The following is a 19,350-nucleotide window of genomic DNA, read 5'->3' as shown; positions in this document are numbered from 1 at the left end:
GAGTCATCTGGATTGGTGTAAAAGCTTGCATCGTTGTAACCTTTTACGATTGGCTCTTTTATCACCTCCATAATCGAGAAACATCTTCTTAGTCCTCAATAAGGATATTCTTGACCGCTGTTCTAGTGATCTACTTTTAGATCAAAATTGTATTCCTTTGCCAAACTCAGAGCAAGGTATACAATAGGTCTAGTACACAGCATAGCATACTTTATAGAACCTATGACTGAGGCATAGGGAATGACTGTTCATTCTTTTATATTTTCTGCCATGGTCGGGTTTTGAGTCTTACTCAACTTCACACCTTGCAACACAGGCAAGAACTCTTTCTTTGCTTGTTCCATTTTGAACTACTTCAAAATCTTGTCAAGGTATGTACTCATTGAAAAATCTTATCAAGCGTTTTGATCTATCTCTATAGATCTTGATGCTCAATGTGTAAGCAGCTTCACCAAGGTCTTTCTTTGAAAAACTCCTTTCAAACACTCCTTTATGCTTTCCAGAAAAATTCTACATTATTTCTGATCAACAATATGTCATTCACATATACTTATCAGAAATGTTGTAGTGCTCCCACTCACTTTCTTGTAAATACAGGCTTCACCGCAAGTCTGTATTAAAACTATATGCTTTGATCAACTTATCAAAGTGTATATTCCAACTCCGAGATGCTTGCACCAGTCCATTGACGGATCACTGGAGCTTGCACATTTCGTTAGCACCTTTCGGATCGACAAAACCTTCTGGTTGCATCATATACAACTCTTCTTTAAAAAATCCATTAAGGAATGCAGTTTTGACATCCATTTGCCAGATTTCATAAAATGTGGCAATTGCTAACATGATTCAGACAGACTTAAGCATAGATACGAGTGAAAAACTCTCATCGTAGTCAACACCTTGAACTTGTCGAAAACCTTTTGCGACAATTCTAGCTTTGTAGATAGTAACACTATCAGCGTCCGTCTTCCTCTTAAAGATCCATTTAATCTCAATGTCTCGCCGATCATTGGGCAAGTCAATCAAAGTCCATACTTTGTTTTCATACATGGATCTTATCTCAGATCTCATGGCCTCAAGCCATTTTGCGGAATCTGGGCTCACCATCGCTTCTTCATAGTTCGTAGGTTCATCATGATCTAGTAACATGACTTCCAGAACAGGATTGCCGTACCACTCTGGTGCGGATCTTACTCTGGTTTACCTACGAGATTCGGTAGTAACTTGATCTGAAGTTACATGATCATCATCATTAGCTTCCTCACTAATTGGTGTAGTAGTCACAGGAATAGATTTCTGTGATGAACTGCTTTCCAATAAGGGAGAAGGTACAATTACCTTATCAAGTTCTACTTTCCTCCCACTCACTTCTTTCGAGAGAAACTCCTTCTCTAGAAAGGATCCATTCTTAGCAACGAATGTTTTGCCTTTGGATTTGTGATAGAAGGAGTACCCAATAGTTTCCTTTGGGTGTTCTATGAAGACGCACTTCTCCGATTTGGGTTCGAGCTTATCAGGTTGAAACTTTTTCATATAAGCATCGCGACTCCAAACTTTAAGAAATGACAGCTTAGGTTTACTGCTAAACCATAGTTCCTACGGTGTCGTGTCAACGTATTTAGATGGTGCCCTTTTAAATGTGAATGCAGCTGTCTCTAATGCACAACCCCAAAACGATAGTGGTAAAACCGATAAGAGACATCATAGATTGTACAATATCCAATAAAGTACGGTTATGACGTTCGGACACACCATTACGCTGTGGTGTTCCGGGTGGCGTGAGTTGCGAAACTATTCCGCATTGTTTCAAATGTAGACCAAACTCGTAACTCAAATATTCTCCTCCACGATCAGATCGTAGAAATTTTATTTTCTTGTTACGATGATTTTCAACTTCACTCTAAAATTCTTTGAACTTTTCAAACGTTTCAGACTTATGTTTCATTAAGTAGATATACCCATATCTGCTCAAATCATCTGTGAAGGTCAGAAAATAATGATACTTGCCGCGAGCCTCAACACTTATTGGATCGCATACATCAGTATGTATTATTTCCAATAAGTCAGTTGCTTGCTCTATTGTTCCGGAGAACGGAGTCTTTAGTCATCTTGCCCATAAGGCATGGTTCGCAAGCATCAAGTGATTCATAATCAAGTGATTCCAAAATCCCATCAGCATGGAGTTTCTTCATGCGCTTTACACCAATATGACCTAAACTGAAGTGCCACAAATAAGTTGCACTATCATTATTAACTTTGCATCTTTTGGTTTCAATATTATGAATATGTGTATCACTACAATCGAGATCCAACGAACCATTTTCATTGGGTGTGTAACCATATAAGGTTTTATTCATGTAAACAGAACAACGATTTATTCTCTTACTTAAATGAATAATCGTATTGCAATAAACATGATCAAATCATATTCATGCTCAATGAAAACACCAAATAACACTTATTTCGTTTCAACACTAATCCCGAAAGTATAGGGAGCGTGCGATGATGATCATATCAATCTTGGAACTACTTCCAACACACATCGTCACCTCGCCTTTTTACTATTTTCTGTTTATTCCGCAACTCCCGTTTCGAGTTACTACTCTTAGCAACTGAACCAGTATCAAAATGCCGAGGGGTTGCTATAAACACTAGTAAAGTACACATCAATAACATGTATATCCAATATACCTTTGTTCACTTTTGCCATCCTTCTTATCCGCCAAATACTTGGGGCTGTTCCACTTCTAGTGACTAGTCCCTTTGCAGTAGAAGCACTTAGTCTCAGGCTTAGGATCAGACTTGGGTTTCTTCACTTGAGCAGCAACTTGCTTGCCGTTCTTCTTGAAGTTCCGCTTCTTCCCTTTGCCCTTTTCTTGAAACTAGTGGTCTTGTCAACCATCAACACTTGATGCTTTTCTTGATTTCTACCTTCATCGATTTCAGCATCACAAAGAGCTTGGGAATCGTTTTCATCATCCCTTGCATACTATAGTTCATCACGAAGTTCTACTAACTTGGTGATGGTGACTAGAGAATTCTGTCAATCACTATCTTATCTGGAAGATTAACTCCCACTTGATTCAAGCGAGTGTAGTACCCAGACAATCTGAGCACATGCTCACTAGTTGAGCGATTCTCCTCCATCTTTTAGCAATAGAACTTGTTGGAGACTTCATATCTCTCAACTCGGGTATTTGCTTGAATATTAACTTCAATTCCTGGAACATCTCATGTGGTCCATGACGTTCAAAATGTCTTTGAAGTCCCGATTCTAAGCCGTTAAGCATGGTGCACTAAACTATCAAGTAGTCATCATATTTAGCTAGCCAAACATTCATAACGTCTGCATCTGCTCCTGCAATAGGTTTGTCACCTAGTGGTGCATCAAGGACATAATTCTTCTGCGCAGCAATGAGGATAAACCTTAGATCACGGATCAAATCCGCATCATTGCTACTAACATTTTTCAACACAATTTTCTCTAGGAACATATCAAAATAAACATATGAAAGCAACAATGCAAGCTATTGATCCACAACATAATTTGCAAAATACTACCAGGACTAAGTTCATGATAAATTGAAGTTCAATTAATCATATTACTTAAGAACTCCCACTTAGAAAGACATCCCTCTAATCCTCTAAGTGATCACGTGATCCAAATCAACTAAACCATAACCGATCATCACGTGAAATGGAGTAGTTTTCAATGGTGAACATCATTATGTTGATCATATCTACTATATGATTCACGCTTGACCTTTCGGTCTCCGTGTTCCGAGGCCATATCTGCATATGCTAGGCTCGTCAAGTTTAACCTGAGTATTCCGCGTGTGCAAAACTGGCTTGCACCCGTTGTAGATGGACGTAGAGCTTATCACACCCGATCATCACGTGGTGTCTGGGCACGACGAACTTTGGCAACGGTGCATACTCAGGGAGAACACTTCTTGATAATTTAGTGAGAGATCATCTTATAATGCTACCGTCAAACAAAACAGAATAAGATGTATAACAGATAAACATCATATGCAATCAAAATATGTGACATGATATGGCCATGATCATCTTGCGCCTTTGATCTCCATCTCCAAAGTACTGTCATGATCTCTATCGTCACAGGCACGACACCATGATCTTCATCATCTTGATCTATATTAATGTGTCATCACATGGTCGTCTCGCCAACTATTGCTCTTCCAACTATTGCTATCGCATAGCGATAAAGTAAAGCAATTATTTGGCACTTGCATCTTATGCAACAAAGAGACAACCATAGAGCTTCTGCCAGTTGCCGATAACTTCAACAAAACATGATCATCTCATACAACAACTTATATCTCATCACGTCTTGACCATATCACATCACAACATGCCCTGCAAAAACAAGTTAGACGTCCTCTACTTTGTTGTTGCAAGTTTTACGTGGCTGCTACGGGCTGAGCAAGAACCGTTCTTACCTACGCATCAAAACCACAACGATAGTTCGTCAAGTTGGTGCTGTTTTAACCTTCTCAAGGACCGGGCGTAGCCACACTCAGTTGAACTAAAGTTGGAGAAACTGACATCCGCCATCCACCTGTGTGCAAAGCACGTCGGTAGAACCAGTCTCGCGTAAGCGTACGCGTAATATCGGTCTGGGCCGCTTCATCCAACAATACCGCCGAACCAAAGTATGACATGCTGGTAAGCAGTATGACTTGTATCGCCCACAACTCACTTGTGTTCTACTCGTGCATATAACATCAACGCATAAAACCTAGGCTCGGATGCCACTGTTGGGGAACGTAGTAATTTCAAAAATTTCCTACGCACACGCAAGATCATGGTGATGGCATAGCAACAAGAGGGGAGAGTGTTGTCCACGTACCCTCGTAGACCGTAAGCGGAAGCGTTATGACAACGCGGTTGATGTAGTCGTACGCCTTCACGACTCGACCGATCCAAGCACCGAACATACGGCACCTCCGTGTTCAGCACACGTTCAGCTCGATGACGTTCCTCGGGCTCCAATCCAGCAAAGCGTCGGGGATGACTCCCGTCAGCACGACGGCGTGGTGACGATGATGATGTTCTACTGGAGCAGGGCTTCACCTAAACTCCACGACGATATGACCGAGGTGGAATATGGTGGAGGGGGGCACCGCACACGGCTAAGGAACGATCCGTAGATCAACTTGTGTTGTTTATGGGGTGCCCCCTGCCCCCGTATATAAAGGAGTGGAGGAGGGGAGGGCCGGCCCTCTCTATGGCGCGCCCTAGGGGAGTCCTACTCCCGCCGGGAGTAGGATTCCCCCTTTCCTAGTCCAACTAGGAATCCTTCCAAGTATTAGGAGTAGGAGACAAGGAAGGGGAAGAGAGAAGGGAAGGAAGGAGGGGGTACGGCCCCTCCCCCTAGTCCAATTAGGACTAGGCCTTGGGGGGGCGCGTGGCCTGCCCTAGGCAGCCCCTCTCTCTTTCCCGTATGGCCCAATAAGGCCCAATACTTCTCCCGGCGAATTCCCGTAACTCTCCGGTACTCCGAAAAATACCCGAATCACTCGGAACCTTTCCGAACTCCGAATATAGTCGTCCACTATATCGATCTTTATGTCTCGACCATTTCGAGACTCCTTGTCATGTCCCCGATCTCATCCGGGACTCCGAACTCCTTCGGTACATCAAAACTCATAAACTCATAATATAACTGTCATCGAAACCTTAAGCGTGCGGACCCTACGGGTTCGAGAACTATGTAGACATGACCTAGAACCTTTTCCGGTCAATAACCAATAGTGGAACCTGGATGTTCATATTGGCTCCTACATATTCTACGAAGATCTTTATCGGTCAAACCGCATAACAACATACGTTGTTCCCTTTGTCATCGATATGTTACTTGCCCGAGATTCGATCGTCGGTATCCAATACCTAGTTCAATCTCGTTACCGGCAAGTCTCTTTGCTCGTTCAGTAATACATCATCCCACAACTAACTCATTAGTTGCAATTCTTGCAAGGCTTAAGTGATGTGTATTATCGAGAGGGCCCAGAGATACCTCTCCGACAATCGGAGTGACAAAACCTAATCTCGAAATACGCCAACCCAACATGTACCTTCGGAGACACCTCTAGAGCACCTTTATAATCACCCAGTTACGTTGTGACGTTTGGTAGCACACAAAGTGTTCCTCTGGTAAACGGGAGTTGCATAATCTCATAGTCACAGGAACATGTACAAGTCATGAAGAAAGCAGTAGCAACATACTAAACGATCGTGTGCTAAGCTAACGGAATGGGTCAAGTCAATCACATCATTCTCCTAATGATGTGATCCCGTTAATCAAATGACAACTCTTTTGTCCATGGCTAGGAAACTTAACCATCTTTGATTCATGAGCTAGTCAAGTAGAGGCATACTAGTGACACTATGTTTGTCTATGTATTCACACATGCATTATGTTTCCGGATAATACAATTCTAGCATGAATAAGAAAGATTTATCATGAAATAAGGAAATAAATAATAACTTTATTATTGCCTCTAGGGCATATTTCCTTCATATAGGTGCTTTGATTAGTGAAGCCGGTTTAATGTGTGGCTGTCAAGGCAGCCGCACAGTCTTCCGCGCTCGAGGAACACTCGATATTTCCCTTTAATGAGATGATGCCTCGCGGACCGGGCATTTTAAGCGTAAGGGATGCATAATGCGGTATTGCGTTAAAGTGGGCGAAAGCTTCGCGTCCCAGTAGTTCTTGATAGCTACTTGTAAATGGGGCGATGTGGAAGGTTAGCTTTTCACGGTGGAAGTTGTCGGGGGAACCGAACATAACTTCTAACAGGAGAGAACCCGTACAATGGGTATCTGGGCCTCGCGTTACCCCTCGAAAGGAAGTGTTGCCATGGCGAATTTTTGTTGGGTTTATCCCCATTTTGCGGATTGTGTCCTGATATAGCAGGTTTAGAGCACTGCCGCCGTCCATTAGGACTTGTGTAAAGTGGAGTCCGTCAATTATCGGATCTAATATCAAGGCAGTCCATCCTGCGTTCCGGATACTTCTACAGTAATCCTGACGGTCGAAGATAATTGGTTTTAACAACCAATGGCGGGACTCCTCTGGGACAGGCCGTATGACACGTATCTTTTTGGGCGCCACTCTGTTTTTCCCTTTTGTCACGTGAAGTGAGTTTACTATTTTGACTTATTGTGGGAACTTCTTTTGTTCTCCGGTGCTCTGCTTGTGGGGTTCGTCGTCGTCCTCGCTAGGCATGCCGAGCCCCTTGTGTTCGCCGTTGAGTTTGCCGGATTGCTTGAAGACCCAACAATCTCTGTGGGTATGGTTTGCAAGCTTTCCGAGAGTACTATGGATTTGGCATATTTTGTCCAAGATTTTGTGTAGGTTGGATAGCTCGTCCCTATTATCCTTGAGGGGCATCTTTTTCTGATTCTGCCGAGAGCTTTTGAATCCGGCGTTGACTGTCGTGCTCTTCGGGCTGTTTCCCTTTGTCCGGCGCTGGTCCTTGCTACGTTGCGGTTTCCCGTTTCCATCCCTAACTTCGGATGTACGTGGGTCGCTGGTACTGCTTCTTGCCAACCAGCTATCCTCTCCTGCGCAAAAGCGGGTCATGAGGCTTGTTAATGCGGCCATTGTTCTTGGCTTTTCTTGGCCGAGATTTCTGCCGAGCCATTTGTCTCGAACGCTTTGTTTGAAAGCTGCTAAGGCTTCGGTGTCCGGACAGTCGACTATCTGGTTCTTTTTAGTAAGAAACCTGTTCCAGAGTTTCCGGGCTGACTCTCCGGGAGGTCGGACATAGGTCCCTTGAAAATTTGCCCGAAAAGCATCCTCGAGCTCTTCCCAACTTCCAATGGTGTTTTCGGGAAGGCTTTTAAGCCAATGTCGGGCTGGCCCTTTGAGCTTGAGGGGTAAGTATTTTATGGCGTGGAGGTCATCTCCTCTAGCCATGTGTATGTGGAGGATATAATCCTCAATCCAGACTCCATGGTCTGTTGTTCCGTCGTATGCCTCTATGTTTATGGGCTTGAATCCTGCTGGAAATTCATGGTCCAGCACCTCATCGGTGAAACATAGGGGGTGTGCGTCACCCGTATATTTGGGTGTGCCGTGGTGTTCAGATACTTGTTGTGTTGCATTGCTTACTAGAGCTTGCTTTCTTGGCCCGTAGATAGATCTGGCTGGGCCATCCTTCTGATGTGAATCCTTGTGCGGATCGCGTGATGGCTTGTGTGCGGCGCCTTTCGCCGCTCTATGTTGGCCATGGGGTTGTTCATCCGACCAGGTGGCTTATTTATTTTTTGATTGCAGGGGCTCTAAGGCCTCCTCATCGAATCCCAGCAGTAATTTTCGCTTCAGATAGCTCTTTGTGCGGCGACTGTCGCCGTATTTGTCTGCGGTGTTGAGTACTTTGCTCCATCTGATTCTGAGTGCATCTTCCGCTGTTTTGAGCTTCCGCTTATGCTTTTTAAGGCTATGCGCAGTGGCGACGAGCCTTTTGTGGAGGTTCTTCTGCTCCAGCAACTTGTCCGGTGTGAGGTTGTCCGGACTATTATCTTCGCCGGGGACGGGTTGTTTGGTTTGTTTATCCAAGTTGCCCTGTTCGGATGGTTGCTTGATGGCATGTTTGTCGTCCACCGATTTGCCCTGCTCTGTGGCTGGGTCTGTATGGCTGCGGTCTCTGTCGAGGTGGGGTTTGGAGCGTTGCTTACGCCGCCGCTTTGACTGCTTTTCGAGGGAACGATCTCTCTTTGCGTCCCTTTGTTCCTCGTGGTCGTTGCTTTTAGGTGTGTCCACCATGTATACATCATGAGATGAGGTGGTTATCCAGTGCCTTGTAGGCGCTAGTTCCTGTTTGTCTCCTACATTGTCGTCCATACCGTTGATGTCTTTGGAGTCGGAGTCGAGCATGTCGGTTAAATCGTCGACAGTGGGTATGAAGTGGGCGGTGGGTGGGTTTTGAATTTCTTCGTCATCCGCACCCCATCCTTGCTGACCATAGTCTGGCCAGGGCTCTCCTGATAAAGAGAGAGACTTTAGTGAATTTAGAATGTCGCCGAAGGGCGAGTGCTGAAAGATGTCCGCGGCTGCGAACTCCATGATCGGCGCCCAATCAGGTTCGATCGGCCGGGGCGCGGAAGGTTCGGAGTCCGGAGAGGAGTCCGGCACCTGGGAGTCACGAGCTTCGCAAAGGACAAGGCTGGTGTTCGGCTCAATCGCCGTAGAGATTGCAGCCCCCGAGGCGGTGTCCAGCTGCCTGTCCTCGATTGGCGCAGTCGGCTCCGAGCTAAGGGTCGGAGCGGACACTGGGGCGGCCTCCTGGCCACTGTTCGGTGGCAGAGCTAGATCATGCCCCTCATGACAGTGTGGCACGCTCGGCTATGGGTCGAACCCGTCGAAGATCAAGTCTCCGCGGATGTCAGCCGTGCAGTTCAAACTTCCAAATCTAACTTGATGGCCAGGGGCGTAGCTTACGATCTACTCCAGATGGCCAAGCGAATTGGCCCGCAGTGCAAAGCCACCGAATACGAAGATCTGTCCGGGGAGAAAAGTCTCACCCTGGACCGCATCATTGTTGATGATCAGAGGAGCCATCGGGCCTAAGGGTGACAACACAGAGGAACTCTCAATGAAAGCACCAATGTCGGTGTCAAAACCGGCGGATCTCGGGTAGGTGGTCCCGAACTATGCGTCTAGGCGGATGGTAACAGGAGACAAGGGACACAATGTTTTTACCCAGTTTCGGGCCCTCTCGATGGAGGTAAAACCCTACTCCTGCTTGATTAATATTGATGATATGGGTAGTACAAGAGTAGATCTACCACGAGATCAGAGAGGCTAAAACCTAGAAGCTATCCTATGGTATGATTCTTGTTTGTCCTACGGACTAAAACCCTTCGGTTTATATAGACACCGGTGAGGGCTAGGGTTACACAGAGTCGGTTACAATGGGAGGAGATCTACATATCCGTATCGCCAAGCTTGCCTTCCACGCCAAGGAAAGTCCCATCCGGACACGGGACGAAGTCTTCAATCTTGTATCTTCATAGTCCAGGAGTCCGGCCAATGGTTATAGTCCGGTCATCCGGACACCCCCTAATCCAGGACTCCCTCAGATGGCCTGGCGGCGGGCGGATGTGGGAAGAGGGTGTGGCTAGGGTTTCGAGATTCCGTCCGGCTTAAATAGCCGAGGCCTAGCCTCGGGCGTCAAGACAGAGCGGCAGCACCGGAGGAGATGCCCGTCGGACCCTTGGGTTTCCGGAGCGGCGCAACATGGCGTTCACACCCGAATACAAGGAGACGCCCATTGATCGGTTGGGTTTCCGCAATAAACGCATGAACGTGACTCCGTGTAAAGCGTAAGCATGCCTCCCTGAGCCTCCAGACTGTGGCTCTGCTGGTGATAGAGTTAACGGAATCATTTGTAACACAAGGAAACACGAACGTGACTCTAGATAATAGGAGGTCAATGCGTGTGTGGGCTTGACAACCGTGCCTGTGATCTAAAACACTGACACACAGAAAGTCGCCTTCATGCGTAAAGGACCAAAACGCTACTAAACACAGAAAGTTGCCTCTGTGCATTTGAGTTAAAATCTTCCAACGTAAACAATTGTAACGCAAACAGTCGCCCGTCACTCTGCAGGACTTAATGACCATTTGTTTTCGAATATAATTGAAGCAATTACAGAATCGCTTGTTTTGACGGCCGTTCTTCTGTAGTCAATGCTTGTCTGTAAGAAATTGAAATATAGAGCACATAACCGTGCTTGCGATGCGTGTTCAACCGTGCCTCATGTAGCTTCACGTCGTGTTTCTGTGATGCAAAGATTTCAAACACAACTGGTCACTATTGTGTTTGTGTTTCTATTTCACAAATGGATATAGTGCCTGGCAGTAGGTCACGGCGTTTCCTGTGAGAGAATCATGTCTTTACATGGTACTGAAGCACGTGGAATCACGGTCGTGCTTGTGTGGCCTGTAGAACAACGTGTTACAATGCCGAAGGTAGGACCGTGTGTCTGGTACGTGACAAGCCGTGCCTCTGCCATCACTTCACTTCGTTGGTTTTCTCCGTGAGCATTTTAGCTGAATCATCTGCAAGGCAGAGACACGGCCTTGAATCTTTTAGTGACTTAATTGTCAACGTGCCCGTGGAAAAATTTCCCGCTCGCAGAGGCAAGATGACTGTATAACCATGCATCTCGCAACAGATTCGAACATATTCTTCTATTGAATGTCGTGCTTGGTCTGCGAGTACAACCATGCATCTCGTACCTTGAAAGCCGTGGCTCTATTTAATTTTCAAGAAGCCACCTATCATTTACTTGTTATGAGTAGTAATTAACCCGGATCCTTGGGTAAAAAAGAGGTAATTAATGTGGACCCCTCCGCCCCCCGCCATGAGTATTTAAGTCGTTTCGTGGTTTGACAGGATGTAATCCATTTCTCCAAATCCACCTCACTAAGCACTGGTCGTGAGCGGCGCCACCCCATTGACGGAGGTGGAGATGGAAAGCGCTGCTTGTAGCATCAAGAGGTCGAGAGTGGCGCCAACGGCGACGCCACATTCTGGTGGTGTGCTAGTGGTCAGATGGGATGGCGGTGACCGTGCTCCGTCTTGATCCAAGGAGGAAGAAGAGGGATGTCCTAGGTGAGATCATCTCTCGTCTTCCCATCAAGGAGGGCGTCCGTACTCGAATCCTCGCACGTCGCTGGCGTCCTTTGTGGTCCATTGCTTCTCTGAATCTTGATTGCCGCGAGATCTCTGTCTCTCGTCTTTTTAACAATGGAGAATCAGTTCATATCGAGACCATATCTCAGCTGTCCCCCTTCACGAAGGAGCAAGTTCGCAAATGCTATTTCGGAACGCGGCTTTGTCGAAATCATGTCTGTAATGTTGTCAGTCTTCCAGAATCCATTCTGTCCAGCCATGCTGGCTCGGTTAGCCGCCTCTCTATCCCGGCATGCTACCTACAATGCAGGCCCTCCACCGTTGATGCCTGGCTCCGATCCTGGAAGCTGAACAATATCCAGGTTCTTGAGTTCTACTACCTTTTCCCATTATTTCTGATGCAAGAGGTAACACTTCTGGATCTATGCACTTCAACTACTCCCTCGGCACCGGAGTCCGTGTTTCGGTTGCCCTCCTCTCTCCACACCCTTGGCTTTGCTCTTTGACAAATACCAGACAATTACGTAGGGACGCTTAAGCTACCACTAGTGAAAAGGCTCTCGCTTGTGGAGTTTGATATATCAGACGCCTCACTGCAAAGCATAATCCACTCTAGTTTCCCTGCACTTGAGTCTCTCATGCTTGTTTGCAATAGAGGAGGTCATCGCATCACAATAAACTCATCTAACCTTGTAAGCATTGGCATTTGTTGTCCACACGGAGAACTCATTATTTAGGATGCCGCTTCGCTTCGACGGTTGATTGTTGATTGTCTGGTCGACGACTGTTCGATAACGATTGTCTCTGCACCTAAACTGGAGACGTTGGGTGAATTCTTGTTCGTGTATCTATCGACGTGTCTTGAGGTACTAACTTTCCTTCATACTAGAACAGAGCTGCACTTGTTCCGCTGTTTGTTTTATTAATTTGATGGTCTATGTTCTATTCTTCATGCAGAGTCAGGACTTGGAGGTAAGCGGTGTCTCTGCGCATGAACTATATCCATGTCATCTCACGTGTCTTGAGGTATTGAGTTTTCACGATAGTTCCAGCTTCACTTTGTTTGTGAGGAAACATGTTTTATTTCATCCAACCTTTATTCTATTAGATTTGTGATCCATCTTCTGTTAACTTTCATCAAGGGTTTGAAGGCAGTTAGTTTAACAACAATGTGTCAATCTGTCAAGACCTTGCTTATCTACATGTATTATAAGGTGGATATGGTCGTTGGAATGCTGCAATGCTGTCCAAAACTGGAGAACTTGTTTGTCCACGTGATGATCTTCAGAAATGTGCATACTGTAGTACTCATTCCATTTCAAAATGCTTGTCTTAATTTTGACTGGAATTGATGCACCCTTATCTACACATGATTTATTGTTGGATACATCTGTATATATACAAGTCTATGTCTGACTTCTTGTTACGGAGGTGGTAGAACTAATTGTTTCATTTGGTTTTTTGATGGTCTGTATCTCTTTTTACAGACGCTAAGTATCTTCAACCTATCATTTATATTTCAGGGGTATTTTTTTGTGATGGTGAAAAAAACAAATGGCGTCTTAAGCACCGACAGTTTCTCAAACATCACGACCTTTGTCTGAAGACGGTATCGCTGGAAGATTATGTCCGCTCTAGGAGTTACACTGAATTTGCGACGTTCTTTGTTCTTAATGCAAAGGATCTGGAGACCATCACTATTAAGTTTACCTCCCCTCCCACAGAGTTCACGGGAGTATTTTACAAAAAGCAACAAAGGGTTCTGGAGTGGCATAGAAGGGCTTCTAAATGTTCTTGTCTCAGATTATCATCAAGTTGCAGCCACGCGCGTCCGCTTTTAAGGAAGAGGAGTGTTGAATACCTGGATTTGACGGTTCTGTTCAAGTGTGGATGCTGAAATCAGGCCTTATGTTAGTTGTCCAGGTGTATGGAGTTATTTTTTGTTGCTTTATGTAAACTTTATCAGACAACCGTTGTAGTCTTTGCACCATGTGTAGGCTTGTCTGTTTTTGTGTTGCGTGCAGCCATGAAGGAAATGTGTGGTTTTGCGGCTTTGTACGGGCCGAAGGACCATAGAATGTTGTGGAACCAAGGTGAAGAGAGATAAAGTAGATTTAATTTTTAGTGGAGAGATGCATGCTGTATGTGTAACCGTGCTGTGTTGTATGTACGATAGTTCCTGTCTTATGTACCTGTCATGCACAAAATGCATGCACAAACGTGCCTGTGTTGTAGGTAGAGCGGTGCTTCTCGTATGTACCTGCCATACACACTGAGGAGCTGTAGTTGAGCCTTGCACTGATGGAGCTGCATTTGAGCCGCTACACTATTTCTGCTCCTTGTAGTGTGGTTATAAAAAACGGCTTGTAAGTTTATTTGGTGCAGTTGTAGAAACAAAACAAATTTAAGTAGAACAGATTTTTCTTGTTTAGGTATTTTTATTACTCAGCTGAGAAAATATTATAAGGGCGATAGATTTGCTTGTAAATTTTTGCACCGGTTTCTTTATGAAGTTGGATGGTGTAAGAATACAACCATCCAACTTCATCTCTCCTGCAACACAGGAGAGATGAAAAGAGCTGAAAGCATAGACAACCACCGCAATGGTCAACCAAACCTGTTTTGCCGGGCGTTACGTAGTGCCTCTGGTGACCGCACAACTGAGTTTCTACTCAATAGGCCACACCCAAATCCGTCTCGAGGATTCTATCTATGACACTGTAGACTCACAACCATGCTTTTGACCTTGTCGTGGCATCGTGATGTTCATTCTCTGCTTGAATAACATGCCTTCCATGGCCACCCTACTGTGCGCGTAGCAAAGGAGCAACGCCAGCTGATAAAGTGTATTTTCTACTACTAAAAGTGTGGCCCTCGTTGCTTGACTTCCATGCATTTGGCAGTGGCTCTTTGGTACAGAACCGTAGTTGCAGAGAGTTCTTGCCTGTGCTTTTAAGGATAGTGTCCCTTGGATCGGAAATTCATTGCCTCACAAAATAAACAGTTAGGGTTCACATCTGAATCCAATTCTGTTATGTTTCTGCAGTAAACGCACGAACGTGACTCTATGTAATACCGCACCATGACTCCACGGGTTCACGTTCGTGCCTCTCCATCTGAACGAGTCGGCAAAATCATTCGGAACACAAACCCAAGCGAACTTGACTCTATATAATACCACATCATGCCTGTTTGGGCTTTCCACACGTGCCCGTGTATATTTTTTCCGCAATAGTGAAGGAAAAAGACCGTGCTTTGTTTTCTACCACAACAGTGAAGGAAAAATATAATTTATAGTTCTCGTCCAATTGGTCGACGTCCCCTTCCCTCCCTTCCTCACACGCGGGACCTGCCCGCAGTGAAGACCTAGCAGTTTTTCCAGATCCATGCTACATATAGTGGTGCTCGCAGGCGGTGTGAATCCAGGAACGGAGATGGAGATGGAGATCCGGCCAGGTGCCCCGAGCAACAAGAAGGCGAGGTTCGCGCCACTAGCGACTTCGTCCTCTGGCGACATGGTGGTACTGGCCGGAAGCGGCACGGGCCCGCTTAGTGGTTCGGAGAAGCACGAGTCTTACTCGGATAGCATCAGTGACCTCCCGGATGGTGTCCTCGGTGAGATCATTTCCCTTCTGTCCACTAAGGAGGGCAACCGCACTCAAATCCTCACACGTCGGTGGCGCCTTCTGTGGCGCGCCGCTCCTCTGAATCTTGACTGCAGTGAGATCCCTATCGGTCATCTTTTTAAGCCTCTAGAAACAGTTCATATTGACGTAGCCTCGATGCTCCCCAGCAAGGATGTCATTCGCATTAGATATTTTGGAACTCGGTGCAATTTTCAGCCTAACATTGATGGTTCGTGCCTTCCGGAAGCCATCCTCACCGGCCATGGGGGCGCAGTTCAGCGCCTCTACATTCCCGCGTGCTACCTCCACTGCAGACCCTCTATAGTTGACGCCTGACTTCGATCCCCAAGACTGAAGAATCTGCAGGTTCTCGAGTTCTACAACATGTTCCCACGTTTCGTGGGAAAAACCATCAAACTACCACACGAATTCTCTTCGTCCGCTGCCTCGCCACCGACTTCCACGCTGCTGTTTCCTCCTCGCTGCACACCGTCACATTTGCTCTTTTCCAAATACCTGATAAGTATGCACAATCGTTCAAACTTCCACTTCTTAAGAGGCTTTCGTTTTTGGAGGTTGATATATCAGATGTCTCACTGCAAAGCATAATCAACCATGGTTGCCCTGCCCTCGCGTGGCTCCTGCTTGTTTGCAATAACCTGGACCACTGCATTAGAATAAACTTAGCGAAAGTTGAACTCATCTGTATCCTTTGTGAGAATGGTGAACTCGTTGTTGAGGATGCGCCCTCACTTAAACGATAGTTGCAGATAACTGTCTTCTCTGCACCTAAACTCGAGTGTCTGGGCAATTTTTATGAAGGATGTCCTGAATCCAAGATTGTTCTTGGCTCTACAGTTATCGAGGTACTCACCTTTTGCACTATACTCTTTAGTTGTATTCGTTCCACTGCCCAAGTTTCATGCCATGCAAAATTTTATCCATCTAGTTTTATGATATGTGCTTGGTGAAGGCTCGGTTCAATCTGTGAAGACCCTGCTTATCCACATGTCATTCAATCTAAACAAGGTTGTTGCCTTTATGATATGCTTTCCTAGCCTGGAGAACTTGTTTATCGAGGTAAAATGATTTCCAGGCTAATTGAAAGCACAAACAATGCATAGTGTATGATATTGGAGGCCTCTCTTTCCCCTTGTAGTCCTCAAGTATTCTCACTCTTCATGCATTTCCAGGGAGGAGTCTGCCGTGAGGAAGGTGTAACAAACAAGTGGCGCCACAAGCACCGGGTGCTTCTCAAACAACATGACATTCGTCTGAAGACTGTAATGCTAGAAAAATATGTACACTGCAAGAAAAACATTGAATTTGCAACGTTGTTATTCTGAATGCAAAGGAGTTAGAGACTATGAGGCTTAAGATTCTGCCCCCTCCCCCAGACAACATCACTGAAATATTTTATAAACATCAAGAAGAGGTGCTTCAATGGGGCAACAAGGCTTCTAGACGTGCTCGTCTTATATTGTCAGGGTATTGTAGGCATATGAACTTGGACTTAAAAGTACACATCTGGACAAACCAGTTTCCAATAATGGATTTGCTGGATCCATTGACTTGTGAATGTTGAAAACGGTTATCCGGCTGTCACAGATAGGTGTTGTTGTGTGCTTTACAATTTAGATTTCCAGCTTGTACTTTATGTATTGTCTGTAAGGTTGCCAGGAACTTGTTTTTGTGCTCTTCAGCCGGGAAGCAACTCAGAAGCTCAAAAAACTATCAAGCTTTCATGTTTTTGTGCACCATCTGTAAGTTTGGATTTCCGTTTGTGAATAGAGCGAGCGAATAAAATCATCTCGAACACGCAGTCACATGTGATGTGATGGACGTGCCTCTCCAAATAACTCGTTAGCTGAAATATTTTACAATATAGAGGCGATCATGCCTCTTGTGCCTGTAAGACTGTGCGTCTGTTATCACTGCACGACACTTACTTTGTGTATGTCCATGACTTTGCAGTGAACGTTTGGGTGGAAACATACTGTGCATCCTATAGAACCATGACAGTGTTGTTTCTGCAAATCGAGACGTGCTTGTCGTGGAATCTCTGTGCTTGTGCTTTGTTTAAAAGCATGCCGTTGCTAGCTTCGCAAATTAGCAGCTAGCGACACCCTCCTATATAAAGCATGCAACTCTCTCACCACGGCTCACCCTCCATCTTATTCTACTCTGATCCAACTACATGGCCATCAGAGCAAGAGCGAGACGGTGAGAGATCGGCCATGGAGGCGATTCAGGCAACCACCTTACGTCTTATCGAGGTGGTCAGGGAGAGCAATCCGCAGCCCATTGCACTGCAGCGCCTCCAGGGGCTGCTCATGTCTGCCATGTCGCGTTCCTTCTTTGACGCCAGCTTCGCCGCCTGGCTCAAGGGTGCACTGGAAGACTTCATCCACAAGTTCAGCTTCGCCAACAGCAAGGTGAAGGACCTGACTGCTCGCGTCCATTCCATGCGTCGCCTCCGTAAGTGTCGAGCATCCGCCTCGGCTTTCGTGACCTGGCTCGCCGGCCTCCTTGGGAACAATCTCTTTCGTGCGCTGATGGCCTTGCAGCTCCCGGTCGGCACGCCGCCGGAGGACCACTTCAAGGTCTCTCTCGCTGCGCAGCGCCTCATCATGCATGATGACATGGACAAGTTCAGCCAGATCTATGGACAGATTGTTTACGAGGACAGCTGCAGCACCGTCCACACGGAGACCATGGTGGCCTACTTCGACCACAGGTAGACTTTGGCGAAGCTCGTTCAGGAGCACATCCACCTCGCCGACGCTGCCGCCACTTCCCGTCCAACCTCTGCACCATCAAGGGCACAAGCCCGGGCACCTTGATTAGGTCCTTGCCTTGGCTCTCCGTTCATTTGCTGCAAGCCACATCCCACATGCTTGTAGGCAAGTTCTATATATTTATGCTAGCTACTACTACTTTTGAGTTTTCAGTGACCCAGTCGATCTGTCATGATCAGGATTTCTATTTACTGTGTGTGTTCTACTATGAGTTTGAGTCTAATATTGTATGCCTACCATTAAGTTCCATTATTAATTAATACCATCAATCGTTTACTATTACCAACTTAGTTTGTGTCTTGTAATTTCATGCATCTCTCTATATGCGTGCACATGTATAATCTGTTTCATTTCTGATGATGTTAATCAACATGCCTCCTGGTGCCTCTTGTACCTGTAAGACTGTGCCTCTGTTATCAGTGCACGACACTTCCTATGTGTACGTCTGTGACCCTGTGGTGAATGTTTGGGTGGAAACAGGCTGCACAGCCTAGAACATAGCGACCTGTAGAACCACGATAGTGTTGTTTCTGCAAATCGAGATGTGCTTGTCGTGGAACCACTGTGCTTGTGCTTTGTTTAAAAGCGTGCCGTCGCTAGCTTCGCAAATTATTGTGCCTGTGCTTCACTATGAAACAATGAAACACAGACAGCCACGAACGTCCATGCCTTTTATATCGAATAATATACGTAACATCAAGAAAGAAGCATGACGCAACTCAACACGGAACAATGTCCGTAGGTAGTTCATGTCCGTGCTTTTAAATACAAGGAAATAATATTTTAAATACAGCGTATCTCACATAGGCTATTTTGTGCCTCACAGAGTAAATGCCCGTGGCTGTTCGTAAGACAAAGGTTCAGCTCTGTGGGCTAAACATCGACCATGCCTTTTGAATGCTTCAAAAACGGCGTCTCTCGAATCTGCCACTCATTGCCTCGCAATAAACGCATGAACGTGACTCGGCCTAATACCATAGTATGCCTCCATGGGCTTCTCGCCCGAGCCTCTCCATCCAAACGAGTCGACGGGATCATTCGGAAAACAGACACAAATGAACATAACTCTATATAATACCACACATGCCTTTGCGGATTTGGCGCCCGTTCGTGTGACCCTTATCAAGGAAACACAGAAAGTCACAAACGTTCATAGCCGTGGCTGCAGAGACTTGAAGTCCATTTAGCTAATGAAATGTATGGCTTGCGCAATAACCGCATGAACGTGACTCTGCCTAATACCAAAGTATGCCTCCG

This window comes from Triticum dicoccoides, chromosome 5B (assembly GCF_002162155.2).
Source record: "Triticum dicoccoides isolate Atlit2015 ecotype Zavitan chromosome 5B, WEW_v2.0, whole genome shotgun sequence".
In the NCBI taxonomy this organism is placed as follows: Eukaryota; Viridiplantae; Streptophyta; class Magnoliopsida; order Poales; family Poaceae; genus Triticum; species Triticum dicoccoides.
The sequence above is the reverse complement of the archived record's forward strand: the minus strand, read 5'-3'. Positions refer to the sequence as shown.